Source organism: Panthera uncia (assembly GCF_023721935.1).
Source record: "Panthera uncia isolate 11264 chromosome A1 unlocalized genomic scaffold, Puncia_PCG_1.0 HiC_scaffold_17, whole genome shotgun sequence".
NCBI lineage: Eukaryota > Metazoa > Chordata > Mammalia > Carnivora > Felidae > Panthera > Panthera uncia.
In genome coordinates this window covers 59138830-59157710 of record NW_026057577.1, presented here as the reverse complement: position 1 = coordinate 59157710, position 18881 = coordinate 59138830, and positions in this window count along the sequence as shown.

Sequence of the window (18881 nt, the reverse complement as noted above, 5' to 3'; positions counted from 1 at the left end):
ATAGAAGACTTCTCTATAAAGCCAGGTCTGCAAAATGGTAAGCTCTTTATATAAGGGTAAACCAGAAGTAAATTCACATCACAGATGGGCACAGTGAGGAACTTGCTTACCTTGATCTTGTTGCTGTCTGGAAGGAAAGGAGATAATTTTTTATTTGGGCACAAGACTTCCTGGAGTAAAGATTGTATTTCCCAGTGATCTCTGCTTCTAGATGTGGTCATGTGACTATATGTTCTGGCCAATGGAATTTAAGTGGAAGTGATGCTTGTATTTCATTATGGAATTCTCCATGTATGTTCATAAAGGAGATAGAATGTTAAAGTTCTTTTCTTGTGTTGATTTTGTCTGATTTGAGAGTTCTTAGAGAGGATGAAAGGTATTGGGATAGACAACTGGCAGTCTCTGCTGTCCCAGTGCAAGAAATGAAACAGGTGTTGCAGAAACAGAAGTTTCACATGAACAAGAGGGCTTCTTATTCTTTTTTTGTTGTTGTTTAATAATTTTTTTAATGTTTATTTATTTTGAGAGAGATAGAGGGAGACAGAGCATGAGCAGGGGAGGGGCAGAGAGAGGGACACACAGAATCTGAAGCAGGCTCCAGGCTCTGAGCTGTCAGCAAAGAGCCTGATGCGGGGCTCAAACCAACGAGCTGTGACATCATGACCTGAGCTGAAGTCGGACGCCTAACTGACTGAGCCACCCAGGCTCCCCTTATTCTTTCTTTTTTTTTAAGATATTTTTTAAGGGGGACCTGGGTGACTCAGTCAGTTGGGCATCCAACTTAAGCTCAGGTCATGATCTCACGGTTGGTGGGTTCTATCCCCACATTGGGCTCTGTGCTGACAGCTTGGAGCCTGGAGCCTGCTTTGGATTCTGTCTCCCTCTCTCTCTGCCTCTTCCCTGCTCACACACACACACACACACACACACACACGCAGACACACACAGTCTCTCTCAAATAATTAATAAACATTAAAAACAGGATATTATTTTTAAGTAATCCCGCATCCAATATGGGACTCGAACTCACAACCCTGAGATCAAGAGCTGAATGCTCCACTGACTGAGCCAGCCAGGAACCCCAAGAGGGATTATTACTCTTAAAAGAAGATCCCAGCCCTAGGATCTTCTAAGCTTCAGCCAAGATTAAATGCCTTGAAAAGGAAGCCATAATTAATGACGGAAGTAGTGGAAGGACATGAAGTAAATTACTTTTGTCTTCATTCCAAAGTAATCCAGATGGGATGCCTGGGTGGCTTAGTCAGTTGAGCATATGTCCGACTCTTGACTTTGGCTCAGGTCATGATCCCAGGGTCGTGCATGCATGTGCGTGCGCGCTCTCTCTCTGTCTCTCTCAAAATAAATAAATAAAAAAGAAAGAAGAAAAAAATTGTGTGTTTGTGTATGTGTTTATGAGAGAAGCCTGATACAATTTAAATATTTCTTGAATTATCTCTTTTCCTGGGTATGCTAGTCAGAGCTCTTATTTCAAATAGGCCTCAATTCAACCTCAATCCAGCCTTCAGCATTCCTCAATTCCTCTTCTCATTTATCCTAAAAGCAGTCTCATATTACTTGCTATTATCTGTGACTCAGGGCCTTGCCCTTGAGCAAGCTGGCCTTTCTGCCTTCCAGATTCGCAATCACCCTGGGCTCAAGGGCACAGGGCTGGTCTGAGTTGGAGTGGTTTAAAGAGTTACTTTATCAGGGATGTAACTGCTGATTTACGGACTCTATTCTAGTCCCAGTAAAAATTAAAAAATAAAACGTTCTTGGAGCCCTTCCAAACCTGCTGAATTCCACAGTTTCAGATGTATGCCCTTCTTTCCTATCACTGGGTTGAATCCTATGAACATTCCCATGTTTGTCCGTGTTCTGGATTAACAATCTTCAAAACTTTTTGCTAGTATACTCCTCATAAAAGTTTTTTAAAAGTATGGGGGCACCTGGGTGGCTCAGTCGGACTTTGGCTCAAGTCATGATCTCACGGTTCATGAGTCCAAGCCCCGCTTGGGGCTCTGTGTTGACAGTTCGGAGCCTGGAGCCTGCTTCAGATTCTGTGTGTGTGTCTCTCTCTCTGTTCCTCCCCCACTCGTGCTCTGTCTCTCTCCATCTCTCAAAAATAAATTAAAATGTTAAAAAAAATTTTTTTTTTAAGTTTTTTAAAAGTATGCACTACCTTACACATTTCTACTTTGACAAGCTTTCTCAGCAAATTTCATTTAGGTACATAGATTATAATTCCTGCATGTTGGCATGTTGACATAAATCTGTTACATCATTTTTAAAAAATGTATCCAATGGTATTTAAATACTGTAGTGATTTTGATATGCATCAACCTCCATTTAAAAAATACACAAACAAGCTCCTTTTTAACAATGGGAAATTTGTATTACTCCTTCTTTTCCTTGAACTGATGTTTTCAATACATTTCCCCCCACACCCAGAGTTTTATCCTAATGAAATACTTATTTATTCTTGAAAGTTTTTTATATCACTTGTCATAATTCTTTGCAACAAAAATGTGTATAACTTGAAATCTTCATTTTATTTAATTTCCTCTGAACCTAAGGCTTTAAGTCTTATAAATTACAATTATGAGTAATACAAAATTGAAATGTTTAATTATTAAAGGAGGTTTAAAAAACTTATTGGCACAGGTTTTTTTTTAGCCTTCTAAAATAAATAGGTTAGTATTTTTTAAACCGTCTTCATGTCAGGGTGGCTCATATGAATCACTGTTTCACTCAGAGTCAATATCTTTTGTTTGTTTGTTTGTTTTCTATACATTGTCTCAGGGGCATCATGAACATTGGTGAAGCATCATTTCCTAAAAACCTGCTTCATTCTGTTCTCAGGAGGGTTTTCCTGTAAGTTGCTGACATCTATTTAAGTTTTGATGCTGACACTTTCTTGTTTTGAACAGAAGGTACCAGGCAAAGACCACTATGGCAAGACTGCCATACAGATGGTAACATGCAACAATTCCAGAAATAGTATTAAGTTGTGGAGGGGGCAGAAAGAGTATCTTAGAACCAGTGAGGTATAGTATTGTGAATGGGAAGGCAGGAAAGGAGAACTATAGGAAGCTAGAACATAGGAAATAGACTCCTTTAAATCTATCTGTACCTTTTTCTCCCTGGACAGTGCACACAGTTTGAAGATCATGCCCAAAAGCATCAATTCTCAAACTTTTTGGTCTCAGGACCCTTTTGCACTCTTACAAATAATCGAGGGCACCACATAGCATTTGTTTTTGTGGGTTAAATCTATTTTCAGTGAGGGGTTCCACCCCGACCACCACCACCACGGAATGTGCCACTTTAGCACATGCATTATTTTGAGCTGAAGGCACTTGAAACCTTGTGGGCTCAAGAGAAAATTTTGTCCTCCCTTAACCACACAGAAGAATCTAAACTGGGGGGTCTTTCCCAGAATAAGGATTATTAACAGATAAATTTTTTCTGAGTGGCCCATCTGTATGGCAGGGCAAACATCTAATTACCAAATTTTTGCTCTTCTTACTGTCCTGTGAAGTGCATTCCTTTCTTCTGAAGTCCCAGACCCATACACCCTTTTCTTTAGGTCAGAATGACATTTATGCCTCATTTTGCCTGTCTTTGGAATTTCCGTGTCTATGTGGATTCCCCCATATTTTCTCCTGTTAATCTGTCTCATGTCAACTTGATTCTTAGTCCAGCTAGAAGGACCTTTGAGGGGAGAGGAATTCTTGGTCCCCCAAATAGTACCAGTAATTAAAACAGAAAAAAATTAGGGGTGCCTGGCTGGCTCAGTCGATGGAGCATGTGACTTAATCTGGAGGTCATGAGTTCAAGCCTCATTTGGGTGCACTGTTTACTTAAAAGTAACAAAATTGAAAAAAAAAAAGAAAAAGAAAAAATTTAAATATCCAGGTAATCCAATTTTTAAAACAATAAACCTGGGGCTCCTGGTTGGCTCAGTCAGTTGAGCATCCCACTCTTGATTATGACTCAGGTCATGATCCTAGGGTCATGGGATTGAGCCCTGCCTGTGTCAGGCTCTGCACTGAGCATGGAACCTGATTAAGATGCTCTCTCTCCCTCTGCCCCTCTCCCCCACTCATGTGCTCTCTCTCTCTAACATAAATAAATAAATAAACAAATAACAACAAACCTATTGCATATTACCAAAAATGATGCATTAATTTTTTTTTACTTGAGTATAGTTGATACACAGTGTTACATTAGCTTCAGGAATACACATAGTGACTCAACTTCTTCATATGTTATGCTATGCTCACCATAAGTGTAGCTGTTAGTCACAGCTACAATGCTATAATACAGTACTATTATAGTACCATTGACTATTTTCTTTATGCTGTAACTTTTGTTCCTGTGACTTCTTCATTCCATGATTTGAATCCTGTATCTCCCACTTGCCTTCACCCATTTTGCCCATATCCCCACCCCTCTCTCCTCGGGCAACCATTAGTTTGTTCTCTGTACTTATGATGTCTAATTCTGTTTTTTTGTTTGTTTATTCATTTGTTTTCTTAGCATTAACATATGAATGAAATTATATGGTATTTGTCTTTCTCAGTCTGACTTGTTGCACTTAGTGTAATATCCTCTAGGTCCATCTGTGTTGTAATGGCATAATCTCATCCATTTCCCAGGGTTGTGTAATATTCTACCATACTTATATACCACATCTTCCTTATCCATTCATCTAGCAATAGACAGGTTACTGCCATATCTTGGCTATTGTTTAAAAAGACATATTTTTATTGGGGCACCTGGGTGGCTCAATCGGTTAAATGTCTGACTCTTGATTTTAGCTCAGGCCATCATCTCATGGTTTGTGAGATCAAGCCCCGTGTTGGGCTCTGTGCTGATGGTACTGAGCTTGCTTGGGATTCTCTCCTTCTCTCTCTACCCCTCCCATGGGTGCTCTCTCTCTCTCTCAAAATAAATAAATCAACATTAAAAAAAAATAGAAGACAGCTAGATCCTCATAACTCCTGCTTCCAATATGTTGTGATACACTCTTTTGGTTGAAGGATATGAAGGAAATTTGGACTCACACAGATGTGTGTTTGGAAAAGGGATGATCTCCCAAGAGGACTCCCAGGAGCCCTCAGACCACATTTTAAAACTGTTGACCTAGAAAAATATTTGTACACGTGTACCAGAAAATGTATACATATCTTATGAGCATGCATTTTTATAGCAACATTGTTTTAAATAACCAAAAACTAGAAGCAAGATACATACTGAAATACTGAAACCATGCCCCAGGGTTAATGAGGTAAAAACTCTCACCAGGAAACCCCCCGCTGCCCCCCCCCCCCCCCCCCCGCTTCCAGCCCCCTTTTCTTCACAGGAATGTTAACCTTATCTTTTAGAAGCAGACAACAGGAAAAGCTCCTGCTGGCCTGAACCAGTTTGAGCTGAACCAGTGACACACACCTGCACAGATGGAACCTTGGAATGTTCAATAATTACCGCTACCTCATTATAATGTTAAAATCTCTGCCCCAGGAGCAGCACAAACTTCATTAATATAACATAGGATACATGGATAGGCATGTTATCCAAGTAAGCCTGCACAACCCTACGCTTGCCTTTATATGTGATGATAAAACTCCCCTTCCTTTTTTTTTCGTTTTTTGTTTTTATATGTATATATTTATTTTTTATTTGAGGATAGTTGACACACAATGTTCCATTAGTTTCAAAAGTACAACTTAGTGATTGACAAGTTTACATATTATACTATGTTCACAAGTATAGCTGCCATCTGTCCCATTACCAACCCTTCAGCCATTTTTAAGTCAGGCTATCTTTTTATCTTTGAGTTGTTAAAAGTCCCCTTTCTGAAGATTCACTCCAACCCTAAATGAAAGAAACCCACTTACCCCATCTGGGGAGTCATGGCTTTGGAAACTGTTCCCTATGGTCTCCTTGTTTGCTGCAAATTAAGTTTTCTTTGTGTGACAACTCTGCCTGTAATCTCTCTATCTCTAACTCACCAAAGAGTGAACTTACATTAGTTCAGTTACAAGATAAGTGGAATATAGATAAGCAAATTGTAGTATATTCAAATAATGTAATACACATTGATGAAAAGGAATGAAAACAGCCAGCTGCAATAAAGTGGATGAATCTGGGGCTCCTGGGTTGCTCAGTTGGTTGAGCATCAAACTTCAGCTCAGGTCATGATCTCACAGTTCATGAGTTTGAGCCCTGCATCAGGCTCTGTGCTGACAGCTCAGAACCTGGAGCCTACTTCAGATTCTGTGTCTCCCTCTGTCTCTGCCCCTCCCCTACTTGTGCTCTTTCTTTCCCAAAAATAAACATTAAAAAAAAAATGGATGAATCTTATAAAATGGCAATGACTAAGATAAGTCTATAACACAATCAATATGATACCGTTTGCACAAGCTTCAAAAATAGGCAAAACTAAACTAGTTGGATGTATGTACATTGGTAGTAAAACTATACAAAGACAGAGAATATAATTATCTTCAGGGTGGAGAAAGAAGGATGTGATAGAGAGGGGACACAACGGAGGCTTTTATACTACAAGCAGGGTTGTATTTATTCATCCAGATTGAATTTACATGAGTGATGGCTTTTAATTATTCCTTTTTAAAATAATTTTTTTTAATGTTTATTTATTTTGAGAGAGAGAGAGAGAAAGCAGAGGAGGGGCAGAGGGAAAGAAAGAGAATCCCAAGTAGGCTCCATGCTGTCAGTGAAGAGCCAAGGTGGGTTTGATCAATGGTGAGATCACAACCTCATCCTCAATCAAGAGTCGGATGTTTAACTGACTGAGCCACCCAGGTGTCCTATTCTTTACAGTATACATATATGTTCATTTATTCGTTGTAGCTATTTTGTATCTCATAATTAAAAATAAAAATATAGAGGTGTCTGGGTGGCTCGGTTGAGCATCCTACTCTTCATTTCCACTCAGGTCATGTTTTCGTGGTTCATGAGTTTGAGTCCCACATCAGACTCTGCCCTGAAAGTGCAGAGCCTGCTTGGGATTCTCTCTCTCCCTGTCTCTGCCCGCCCCCTGCTTGTGTGTTCTCTCTCCCTCTCAAAATAAGTAAATAAACTTTAAAATATATATGTATAAAAAACATAAAAATACATTGCTTGCAATAACACTAACAAATAAATGTTTAATATGTTTATATTAATGTTTAACAAAAATGTAAAATATGTTTAACAAAAATTGTGCAAGAATATTTTTTAAAAAACTGCAAAACCTATGTAAAAATGATATAATTTTTAAGAATATGTTTACAAAAACTGTGTAAAACCTATGTAAAATGATATCTTTTAGTTTTTTAATTAATTAATTTTTTGAAAATTTATTTAGTTTTTAAAATTTATATTCAAGTAGGTTAGCATATAGGGCAATAATGATTTCAGGGGTAGAATCCAGTGATTAATCCCCTACATATATCATCCAGTGCTCATCTCAACAAATGTCTTCCTCAATGCCCTTTGTCTGTTTAGCCCTTCCCCCCACTCTTAACCCCTCCAGCCACCTGGGTGGCTCAGTCACTTAAATGTCCCACTTTGGCTCAGGTCATGACCTTGCGGTTCTTGAGTTCAAGATCCGCGTCAGGCTCTGTGCTAACAGCTCAGAGCCTGGAGCCTGCTTTGGATTCTATATCTCTCTCTCTTTCTGCCCCTCCCCCGCTTGCTCTCTGTCTCTGTCTCTCTCAAAAATAAATAAACATTAAAAATTTTTTTTAAAAGAGTCTCTTATGTTTGGCCCCCTCCCTGTTTTTATATTATTTTTGCTTCCTTTACCTTATGTTCATCTGTTTTGTATCTTAAATTTCACATATGAGTGAAGTCATATGATATTTGTCTTTTTCTGATTGACTAGTTTCACTTAGGATGATACACTCTAGTTCCATCCATATTATTGCAAATGGCAAGATTTCATCTTCTTTTTTTTTTTTTTTTTTTTTTTGATTGCCGAGTAATACTGCATTGTATGTAGATACCACATCTTTATCCATTTGTTTGTCGATGGACAATTGGGCTTTTTCCATACTTTGGCTATTGTTGATAGTGTTGCTCTAAACATTGGGGTGCATGTGCCCCTTTGAAACAGCACACCTGTATCCTGTGGATAAATACCTAGTAGTGTAATTCCTGGGTCATAAGATCTATTTTTAATTTGTTGAAGAACCTTCATACTGCATTCCTACCAGCAGTGCAAAAGGGTTCCTCTTTCTCCGCATCCTCGCCAACATCTGTTGTTGCTTGAGTTGTTCCTTTTAGCTATTCTGACAGGTGTGAGGTGGTATCTCATTGTGGTTTTGGTTTGTATTTCCCTGATGATGAGTGATGTTGAGCAAAAAATGATATAATTTTAATGAAAGTTAATAAAAGAGACTCAAATAAATAGAGAAATATATATGGTGTCCTTGGATAGAAAAGTCACTCATGTAAAGATGTCAATTCTTCATAAGCATCTATAGATTCAATGAAATTCCAGTAAAAATTCCAACAGGCAGTTTGTGAAACTTTACAAAATGATTCTCAAATTTACATGGAAGAGCAAAAGGGCACAGATAGTTAAGATACTCCTTAACTTATGGTGGTAGGACTTAATTTTTCAGATATCAAGACTCATTCAGATTTATGCTATAAAATTTAAAAGAGTAAATATAGTGCAGGGATAGATAATTAGATAAATGGAATGTAACAAAGAGCCCAGGAAACAGATCCAGGCATATATAGAAACTTGATTCATGACTTGGTATTGAAGATGAGTGAGGAAAGTAAATTTACTAACAACAAAATATCTGAAAAAGAAATAAAGAAAACAACTCCATTTATAATAGCATCAGAAACAACAAAATACTTAGGAGTAAATTTAACAAGGAGGTAAAAAGATTTGTACACTGAAAGTTATAAAGCTTTGATGAAGAAAGTTGAAGACACAAATAAATGAAAAGATAATCCATGTTCAAGGACTGGAATCATTAATGTTGTTAAAATGTCCATATTACCCAAAGCCATCTATAGAGTCAGTGCAAACTCTATCAAATTTCTAATGGTATTTTTCACAGTAATAGAAAAAACAATCCTAAATTTCATATGGAATTCTGAAAGACCTCAAATAGTCAAAGCAATCCTGAGAAAGAAAAATAAGACTGAAGAGACCACATTTCTTTTCAAACTATATTGCAAGCCTATAGTATTCAAAATAGTATGGTATTGGCATAAAAAAAAAAACAAACAAAAACGTAGACCAATGGAACAGACTCAAGAGCCTTGAAATAAACCCTCACATATGTGATTGACTAATATTTGACAAGGGAGCCAAGGATTCTTGATGGGGAATGGATAGTCTCTTCAATCAATGGTGCTGGGAAAACTGGATAATCACATTCAGAAATATGAAATAAGATCTCTCCCTTATATCCCCCACAAATATTAAATCAGATTATAGGCTTAAACATAATAATACCAAAAGCCGTAAAACTTCTAGAAGAAAACAGGGAAAAATTCTCCTTGTCATTGGTTTTGTTGTTGATTTTTAGGATATGACACCAAAACCATAAGCAACACAAGCAAAAATAAACAAGTGGAACGACACTTGGGTGAAGGACGTGAGTAGACATTTTTCCAGAGAAGATCCTAAAATGGATAAAAGGTACATGAAAAGGTATTCAGCATCACTAATCATGAGGGAAATGCAAACCAAAACCATAATGAGTTAGTATGTCTATTGTGAAAAAGACCAGAGATAACAAGTGTTGGCAAGGATGCAGAGAAAAGACTGCCCTTGTGCACTTTTGGTAGAAATATAAATTGGTGCAGTCAAAATGGAAAACAATATGGAAGTTCCTCAGGATGGAAAAACCACTACCTGGAAGAGATATTTTCACCCCCATATTCATTGCACCCTTATTTACAATAGCCAAGACATGGAAACAAACTAAGTGTCTATTGATGGGAGAATACAGAAGACATGGTATACATAAAAAATGAAATATTATTCAGCCATAAAAAGAAGGAGATCCTACCATTTGTGACAATGCCACTGGACCTTGAAGTCATTATGCTAAGTGAAATAAGTCAGACAGAGAAAGACAAATATTGTATGATCTCACTTATATATGAAATCAAGTAAAACTAAAGTCATAGAAGGGCACCTGAGTAGCGCAGTTGGTTAAGCATCCAACTCTTCATATTGGCTCAGGTGGTGATCTCCAGATCTTGAGATCCAGACCTGAGTCAGGATCTGTGTTGAGTGTGGAGCCTGCTTGGGATTCTCTCACCCTCTCCTCTGCCCCTCCCTTGCTCATTCTCTCTCATTCGCTTTCAAAATAAATGAATAAACTTAAAAAAAAAAAAAAAAAAGCTAAACTCAGAGAAAAAATGTAGATATTGAGAAAGAGAGGAGATAAATGTAGTCACTCAGTCTGCAATTTTGAACCCTTAATCTCCTCCCCTTGTTTTAAAATTATTTCATCAGGGGGTACCTGGGTTGCTCAGTTAAGTGTTTGACTTTGGCTCAGGTCATGATCTTGAGGTTTGTAAACTTGATCCCCACATCGGGCAATGTGGTGTCAGCAGAGAGCCCATTTGGGATCTTCTGCCCGCCTCTCTCTCTCTGCCCCTCCTGCTCTCTCAAAAATAAATAAACATTAAAAAAAAAATTTTTTTTTTAAGTTTTTCATCAGAACAAAAATATAAGGCAACCTTCACTGTGTGAGCTGTCTCCATTTTGAAGTACTCTTATGAACCCTTGTCCTGCTTTGGGATTCAGCTGAAATAAGGCAATATATATATAAATTTGGAAATCAGTGGGACACAAAGTGGTTGGTTCCTTTCTTCCAGCCTCCTGTTCTACAAAAGGTGGTAGTTTTTGACTCAGTCTTTTCCCTGAAATCCAGGGTCCTCAATATTGACTGTGGTTAAATAGAAGCCACAGGGGTTCACATCCTAAAATTTTCATCTTATCTGAACTAATAAATGTTCAAAGAACTGTTTGACTCCAAGCACTCCCTATGTGAAAGATTCCCAGAGTTAGAGAACTCCAATTAGATTAAGGTATTGTTTCCTCTCGGGATTCCCCTGGAGCAAGGCTTGAGGGAAGTCACAGGCCAACTTTGTACAGAAGATGAGGGCCCAAACTGTTCTCTGCCTGCATCTGTCTGCAGTGGGCATATAGTTAGAGGCACCGTTTGACATTCTTAAAACATAAAAGCAAAGAAGCCTTTTTTTTTTTTTTAATGTTTATTTATTTTGAGAGAAAGAGAGAGCACGGGAGGGGGAGAGAGAGAGAGAGAAGTAGAATCTCAAACAAGAATCCCAAGAATCTCTCCTATTAGCAGAATGAGGGGCAGGATCCCATGAACCCTGAGATCATGACCTGACTGAAATGAAGATGAACACTTAACCGACTGAGCCACCCAGGGGCCCCCAAAACTAAGAATGCTTTACACCTGTTGGTATTTCTTCCATCTAAGCACTAAGCCTCACTTACTTTTAAGGTAGAAGCTAAGACATTTTACTCTGTCTCCTACTTTTCCAAAGCCTCTGTGTTTAAAAGGAATTAAAAAGTAAGGGCACCAGGAAAACCTATATTTCTAAAAGAGAAACCTCCCAAAGTTATCTCCTTGATGAGGGTACGAAGTCATCACCATTAGCCTTTTAGGAACTAGATGGTAAATCTGGAGGTTGACAACAGCATGAGCCTTTCATAAATTGGTATCTAAGGTTTTCCTGGGGAGAGATTTCAGTTAAGCATTTTCTCCACTAAATGGCCAATCTTTTGCTTCCCTGCTACTTGCCTTGTCACTCTCCCTCCACCCTCAAGTCTATAACATTGCTTTAACTCTGAGTTTTCTATTAATTGAGCCCATTTCTCAGAAAAAAAAAATTGTTGTCTGTTTCCTACCTCAGTTTACCGCAGCTCAAATCAAACATCCCCATTTCAGATATCATACTTTGACTGGTGGGTGAGAAATGAATATTCCTAAGACTCAATTTGCTTCTTCAGAAAATGCAGTCGGGTTATGGAATAGAAGCCACTCCTTTTTATTTTTTTTTTTATTTTTTAATTTATTTTATTTTTTATTTTTTTAAAAATTTTTTAACGTTTATTTATTTTTGAGACAGAGAGAGACAGAGCATGAACGGGGGAGGGGCAGAGAGAGAGGGAGACACAGAATCGGAAGCAGGCTCCAGGCTCCGAGCCATCAGCCCAGAGCCCGATGCGGGGCTCGAACTCACGGACCTCGAGATCGTGACCTGAGCCGAAGTCCGACGCTTAACTGACTGAGCCACCCAGGCGCCCCGAAGCCACTCCTTTTTAAAAATAAAACAAAACAAAAAAAAGAATGTTTAATATTGCCTCCGATTTGTAGAAATGGCATGGGAAAAAACAAAAAAATTCAAAATGATTGATGTCAGTTCAATAAAAGTGTACTTTTAAAAATGCATTCTTAAAAAAACCTTAAAGCAATCGTTCCTAAACTTGTCATGAGTTTCAGAGTCACTGATTTTCTTCATTGGGTGTTTTCCTCTTTTGCTTTAAAGAGGGAAACAAAAATGAAGTCGTTTTGAATATTTTCTTACCATCTTTTCTTAGCCATTTAAAATTCTATTGTCGAATCAAAAACATGTTTCTGTAACCGAAATACAATTACAAATAAAATAAACTGGATTGTCTTTCTGTGAAACTTCAGGAATCACCTTCCACTTTTCCATCCTTCACAGAACAATGTAAACATCTTTCAACTGAAACCCTCAATGAAAGCCTTTTATTGATTTTCAAGAAACGAGGTGGTTTCACAGGCATTTAACTCTCTGTGGGTCTTTTAAAACCAGTTAGCTCCTAAGAGGCTACCTTCAAAGGAAGTATCACATACAGGGGATGTAAACGAAACCAACAGAAAAAAAAGAAATCAGCAGTAGTGTCTTTAGATACACATTAAAAAGATAATACTGCATAAAGTGTTTTTTTTTAATTTAATTTTTAAGTAATCTCTACACCCAATTTGGGGCTCGAATTTACAACCCCAAGATCAAGAGTCCCAGGCTCGATTGAAAGAGCCAGCCAGGAGCTGCCCAAGTGTTCTTATTTGAAGAAGTGGGCTGACCTCTTGTTCTTCCCCTCAGGAAATTAATTACAACGGATTAACGTGGAAAACTGAAAAGGTTGCCTGATTTCTCTTTTGTCTTCCCCTCCCCCCTCAACCTCAAGCCTCTCTGAAAGTGTTTACTTGAAATCAGAATATGGAAAGTTTTTTGGGTTGAGTTTAAAAACCAAAGTCGGAATAATTTTCCTCGGTATGCAGAAGAACAGAAATGAGCTGTTTTCAGAAATGGTTTTTAAAGTTCATAATAAAGTTGAATAGTGACTGTAATGTTGATTTGCCTGATTTACACAAATATTTGTTTTTAAGAGAGGAAAATGGAGACTTAAAAAAATTTCTTCTGCCCTTCAAGTTCCTTCGAGCTGGACTAAAAATCAAAATGATGTGAGACAGATTAACAAGAAAATCAAATTTAGTTTCCTATGTACTATGTAGTTTCCTATGGGGAATCCACAGACGTGACATTCCCTTAACATGCAACTTGAGGCTTATTTGACTTCCAGAGCTAAGGAGAGGGGGAAGGGTCTGAAGATAAGAAGGGGGGGTGGGGGCGATTTCTAACCAGAAGGTGAGAGGAGATGTTTGGGAAACAAAGGTTGCCCTGTTATGGAGACAGTTCCTTAGATAAAGAGATCTCTGTTAATAGCTCTCTCCCTAGCGGAGGCTCTCCTTTCCAATGTAAATTTAGGCAGTTGAGTGGGAGGTAAAGCGCTTTTCCTGAATCTCCTGGGTTTTAATTGCTTTTAACTCAAAATAATCTTCAAGTCAAACAGTCCATCTTGGGGCAGTCTGTCCTTGGCCCCTTCTCACGATACAACTCAGAGATGGGTGGAGGAATATATATTCACATTATACATATATATGTTTCCTGTGGACTGATATTAAGTCTAGGCTATTAACCTGAGGATTTAGAAAAAAATGATTTGTTCCCAGAATGGTTGAGCAATACTGAAAAACCCATTGAAAAACACTCTCCCCTCTTCATTAATTTGGAATTTGGGCCCTGGGGTATTACAAGAAATATTTTCCTTTGCCTTATCTATACTCAAAGGACTTGTCAAGCAAATTAATAATAAGATAGGATGAAAGGAGAATCTTTAAAATACTGAGGCAAAACACTTTAATGATCTAAGTGCTGAAGAATCCTTAGCTTTCCATACTGACAAAATAACTGACCATTACAAAAGATTTCTCCAGTTCTCTAAAGCATCTACCCTTAGAAATTGCTACCTTATTACATTCATTACTTTAATTTGTAAAAAATAAAAGTATAAAAAAAATCCTCCCAGAGGGGAAGTGTGTGGGGCATGTGTGAGTAGGTGATGGGGATTAAGGAGTGCACCAGTGAAGGGCACTGGGTGTTCTATGAGGGTTGAATCACTGCATTGAACACTTTAACAGAACACTTACGTTGACCATATTTGAATTAACATAAAAAACTAAAGAGAAAACCCTCCTCTCAATAGGAATTAATGGACTTACATTCGACCTTCTTTCTGCCTTTGGATTGTTTAATGAAATTCAACAGAGAGGTGCACTGAACGTACAAAATGGAAGGTTTTTCTAGAAGGAGGGTGGGGCAAGAGAGTTATTAGCAAAAGAAAAGGATTGTTTCAGATGAGGGTGCTTTTTGTGAGAGAAAAGTAAGGTTCCTTACCTTGCAGATTACTGCATCTTTCTTTGGCAGGTGAAGGGGACCCAGGTGGCTGACTCTTTAGTACCTATTGAAAAATTCCTGACTGACGGGTTAAGACCATATTTCTTGGAGAGGTTGAAACCGCAATAAGATTATGTATTAAGTCCCAGTTTGGGAACTTGGTGTAAATGATACCTTTTGGGGCCTGTGTGTTTTTGTTTGTTTTTGTTTAACAGGGTAAAGAGATAAAAAGAAAAATATCTTAAGCAGGTATTATTTTTCCTGCCCAAAACAAGCAGGAGGCTGAAGAGCAGGAACAGTGGGCACCAGGGACCTCAGAAGGAGCAGCATGGGTGGCCTGGAGGGACAGAAGCCAGGCCAGAGAGGGTTCAGAAAGATGAAGCACCAATCTTTGTTTCCTAGAAATCTTAAGGTAAAAAGAGGAAAGGGTAGTAGCTGCATCAAAAAAGGTTTTCATTTGGGGCACCTGGGTAGCTCAGGTCATGATCTCATGGTTCGTGAATTTCAGCCCCCCCCATTGGGCTGTGTGCTGTCCGTGCAGTGCCCGTTTCAGATCCTCTGTCCCCTTCTCCCTCTGCCCCTGCCCAGCTCTTGCTCTCTCAAGGAAAAACAAAAACAAAAATGAAAACAAAACAAAACATTGAAAAAAAAGGTTTTCATTTGTTGTTTAATTTGGGAGAAATTTGACCATGTGTATAGCTTGAGAATGATTCAATAGAAAGGAAGGACTGAAAATGCTTGGAAGAGGGGCATCTGGGTGATTTAGCCGGTTAAGTGTCCAACTGTTGATTTCAGAGATTGAGCCTCACTTCAGACTTTATGCAGACAGTGAGGAGCCTGCTTGGGATTCTCTCTCCCCACCCACCCCCCACCCCCCACCCACTTGCATGAGTGTGTGCTCTTTCGCTCTCAAAATAAATAAATAAACTTAAAAACGCTTGGAAAAGAGCAAATGAGGAGACAGGAGGTAACGGACACTAAGGTAGGATGTGATTTAACACATAAGAATTAGTGTTAATTTTTTTTTAATGTTTATTTTTATTTTTGAGACAGAGACAGAGCATGAACGGGGGAGGGTCAGAGAGGGAGGGAGACACAGAATCTGAAGCAGGCTCCAGGCTCTGAGCTGTCAGCACAGAGCCTGATGCGGGGCTCGAACTCACGCACCGGGATCATGACCTGAGCCGGAGTCCGACGCCCAACTGACTGAGCCACCCAGGCACCCCGAATTAGTGTTAAAAAGGAAGGTGAGTGATTTTTATTTTAAGTTGGGAAACTCAAGGAAGGTCCATATAGGGTTAAAAGCAGGAGTTTGGTGTCCCAAAGCTGCTGTGCTCACCAAAATGAGAGTTAACTAAGAAAGAACACTCCAGAAAGCCAGATATCCAACAGAAGAGAGTGGCAGGGGGTGGGGGGTGCCAGAAGGACAGTGGTGCAGCAGCAGCCTGGAGGGATCCAGATTGGGGTCCTCTGGAAAGATGTAGGAGAAAGAGAAAATTCTTGTGGAAAATGGAATCAATAGGTTATCTGATATGGTTGATATCTGGTAAAAAGAATTATGATAGTTCAGATGGACAAATGGAGAAAGATCAAGATTAGGTACACACAAATTCATGCAATGAAACATGACACTGAATACTTAATCCATGCAAGGTGCTGTTGTAAGTGGTTTAATGTGTATAGATTTTAATATTTTTTTGTTTAGATTTTATTTTTAAGTAATTTCTACACCCAACGTGGGGCTTGAACTCACAACCCCAAGAACAAGTCACATGTTCTATAACTGATGCAGCCGGGTGCCCCTCCAGAGTCTCTACTCTTTAAAAAAAAAAAAAAAATTTTTTTTTAAATCTTATTTATTTTTGAGAGAGAGAGACAGAGCATGAGCAGGGGAGGAACAGAGAGAGGAGACACAGAATCCAAAGCAGGCTCCAGGCTGTCAGCACAGAGCCCGACTCGGGGCTTGAATCCACAAACTGTGAGATCATGACCTGAGCCGAAGTTGGACGCTTAACCGACTGAGACACCCAGGAGACCCTAGTGTCTCTACTCTCAACCATGAGAATATACTGTCTCTCCAGGTAAGGTGGATGGGATTGAAAAAAAAATTGACGAGAAAAAATGTTATCATTATACAATTTTGTGGTTATGCAAAGAATATCTTTACCATTTATAATTACATAAACGTTGACTTTAATTTTATGAACACTGTGATATGATTAGGTCGGCAAGATGTCAGATGGAATGTTCAGTGGGTTAAGATTTCAGACTACATGGGGGCGCCTGGGTGGCTCAGTCGGTTAAGCGTCCGACTTCAGCTCAGGTCATGATCTCGCGGTTCCTGAGTTCAAGCCCCGCGTCGGGCTCTGTGCTGATGGCTCAGAGCCTGGAGCCTGTTTCGGATTCTGTGTCTCCCTCTCTCTCTGACCCTCCCCTGTTCATGCTCTGTCTCTCTCTGTCTCAAAAATAAAGAAAGGTTAAGATTTCAGACTACATGAAACAAAAGATAATGTACAATAAATACAGTCAACAGATCGGGAAATAACAGCATAAGAATATTATTTGAAAATATGGAGGTAATAAGGGAAAACTGCTAAAATAATTGAAAGTGTTTGGCTCTGGAAAGGGGATTGAAAAGTAGGGTGTGGAGAAGGGAGATGCTATTTTTCATTTTATGTTTTGTCATGTTTTTGACATTAAAAAAAAAACAAAAAACAAAACCATTGTGCATATGTGAATTTAGCAGAAATAAAGGAGAATGCAATTACCAGAAAGAGTGGGGTAAGGGCAATACAGAGCTCTGATTATTTTTTGCTTGGGGTCCCAAATGTATAGCTCTTTGTTTCTAAATGAAGACTTTGTTATTTATTGTAATTGAAATCAATACAATTTCCGCTAGTAGATTGAGGTCCCTAGAGAGTTTATAATGAAGATTAGAGAAATTTCTTCTTTTTTATTTAAAAACTAACAGAAGGGTTCCTGGGTGGCTCAGAGTGTCCCACTCTTGGTTTTGGCTCAGGTCATGATCTCACAGTTCCTGGGTTTGAACCCTACATTGTGCTCCTTGCTGACAGCTTGGGGGTCTGCTTGGGATTCTTTCTCCATCTCTCTTTGCCCCTCCCCTGCTCATGTTCTTTCTCTCTCTCTCTCTGTCTCTCTCTCACAATAAATAAATAAACTTAAAAAAATAAAATAAAAACTAACCAAATGCATCACTAGGTTGTTTTTTTTTTTTAAAGGTGAGAAAATTTTAGGGAGTTAGAGTAATTAATTTTATTTGCTTTTAAGCCATTATTGAACTGGACACTAAATTATAATGAAGGTTCATGGGTGTTTATGACTAGCTATTTTCCTTAATAATATGAGTATATACCACTGTTGTTTTTAGTTCAGTGAGTGTTTTTCTTTTTTTTTTAATGTCTATTTATTTTTGCGAAACAGAGACAGAGAGAGCAGGGGAGGGGCAGGGAGAGAGAGAGAGATACAGAATCCGAAGCAGGCTCCAGGCTCTGAGCTGTCAGCACAGAGCCTCAGAACCTTGATATCATGACCAGAGCCAAAGTCAAGACACTTAACTGACTGAGCCACCCAGGCACCCTTAGTGAGTGGTGTTTCAAACTCAACATTGACTTCTACTTCCTAAAAAGGAAAAACCAAAAAGAGCACTTCAAATTAGGGAGGAGAAAAAAGCAAATTATAAGCTGGTTATTTATAATATTTCATATATACATATATAATTATATTGCATAAAAGGAGCTAATTCAGTTAATTTAAGAAAATTTTTGTGGGGGAAATATTTCACATGGTGTGCCAAGAGCTAGTCTTATTAAAGAAGGTCTATTACTGCGTATTCCTGAAAAACCCAAATCAAAAGAGATGGACTGTAAAAGTATCTACATGTGAAGAACACCATGTATAACTGTCTTCCTTGAAAAAAGTCTTCAGAGTACTTAAAATAAAATTAAGGTACCACTGTTTTATGTTATGTCTGCTGACATTACTTCTCTTCTTGTTAACTAACCACAGATGCAAAGGATGCTACCAACCAGCCCTTAAATAGTAACAGTACAGCCCTCAGAGCAAGGAAGGTGGTAAAC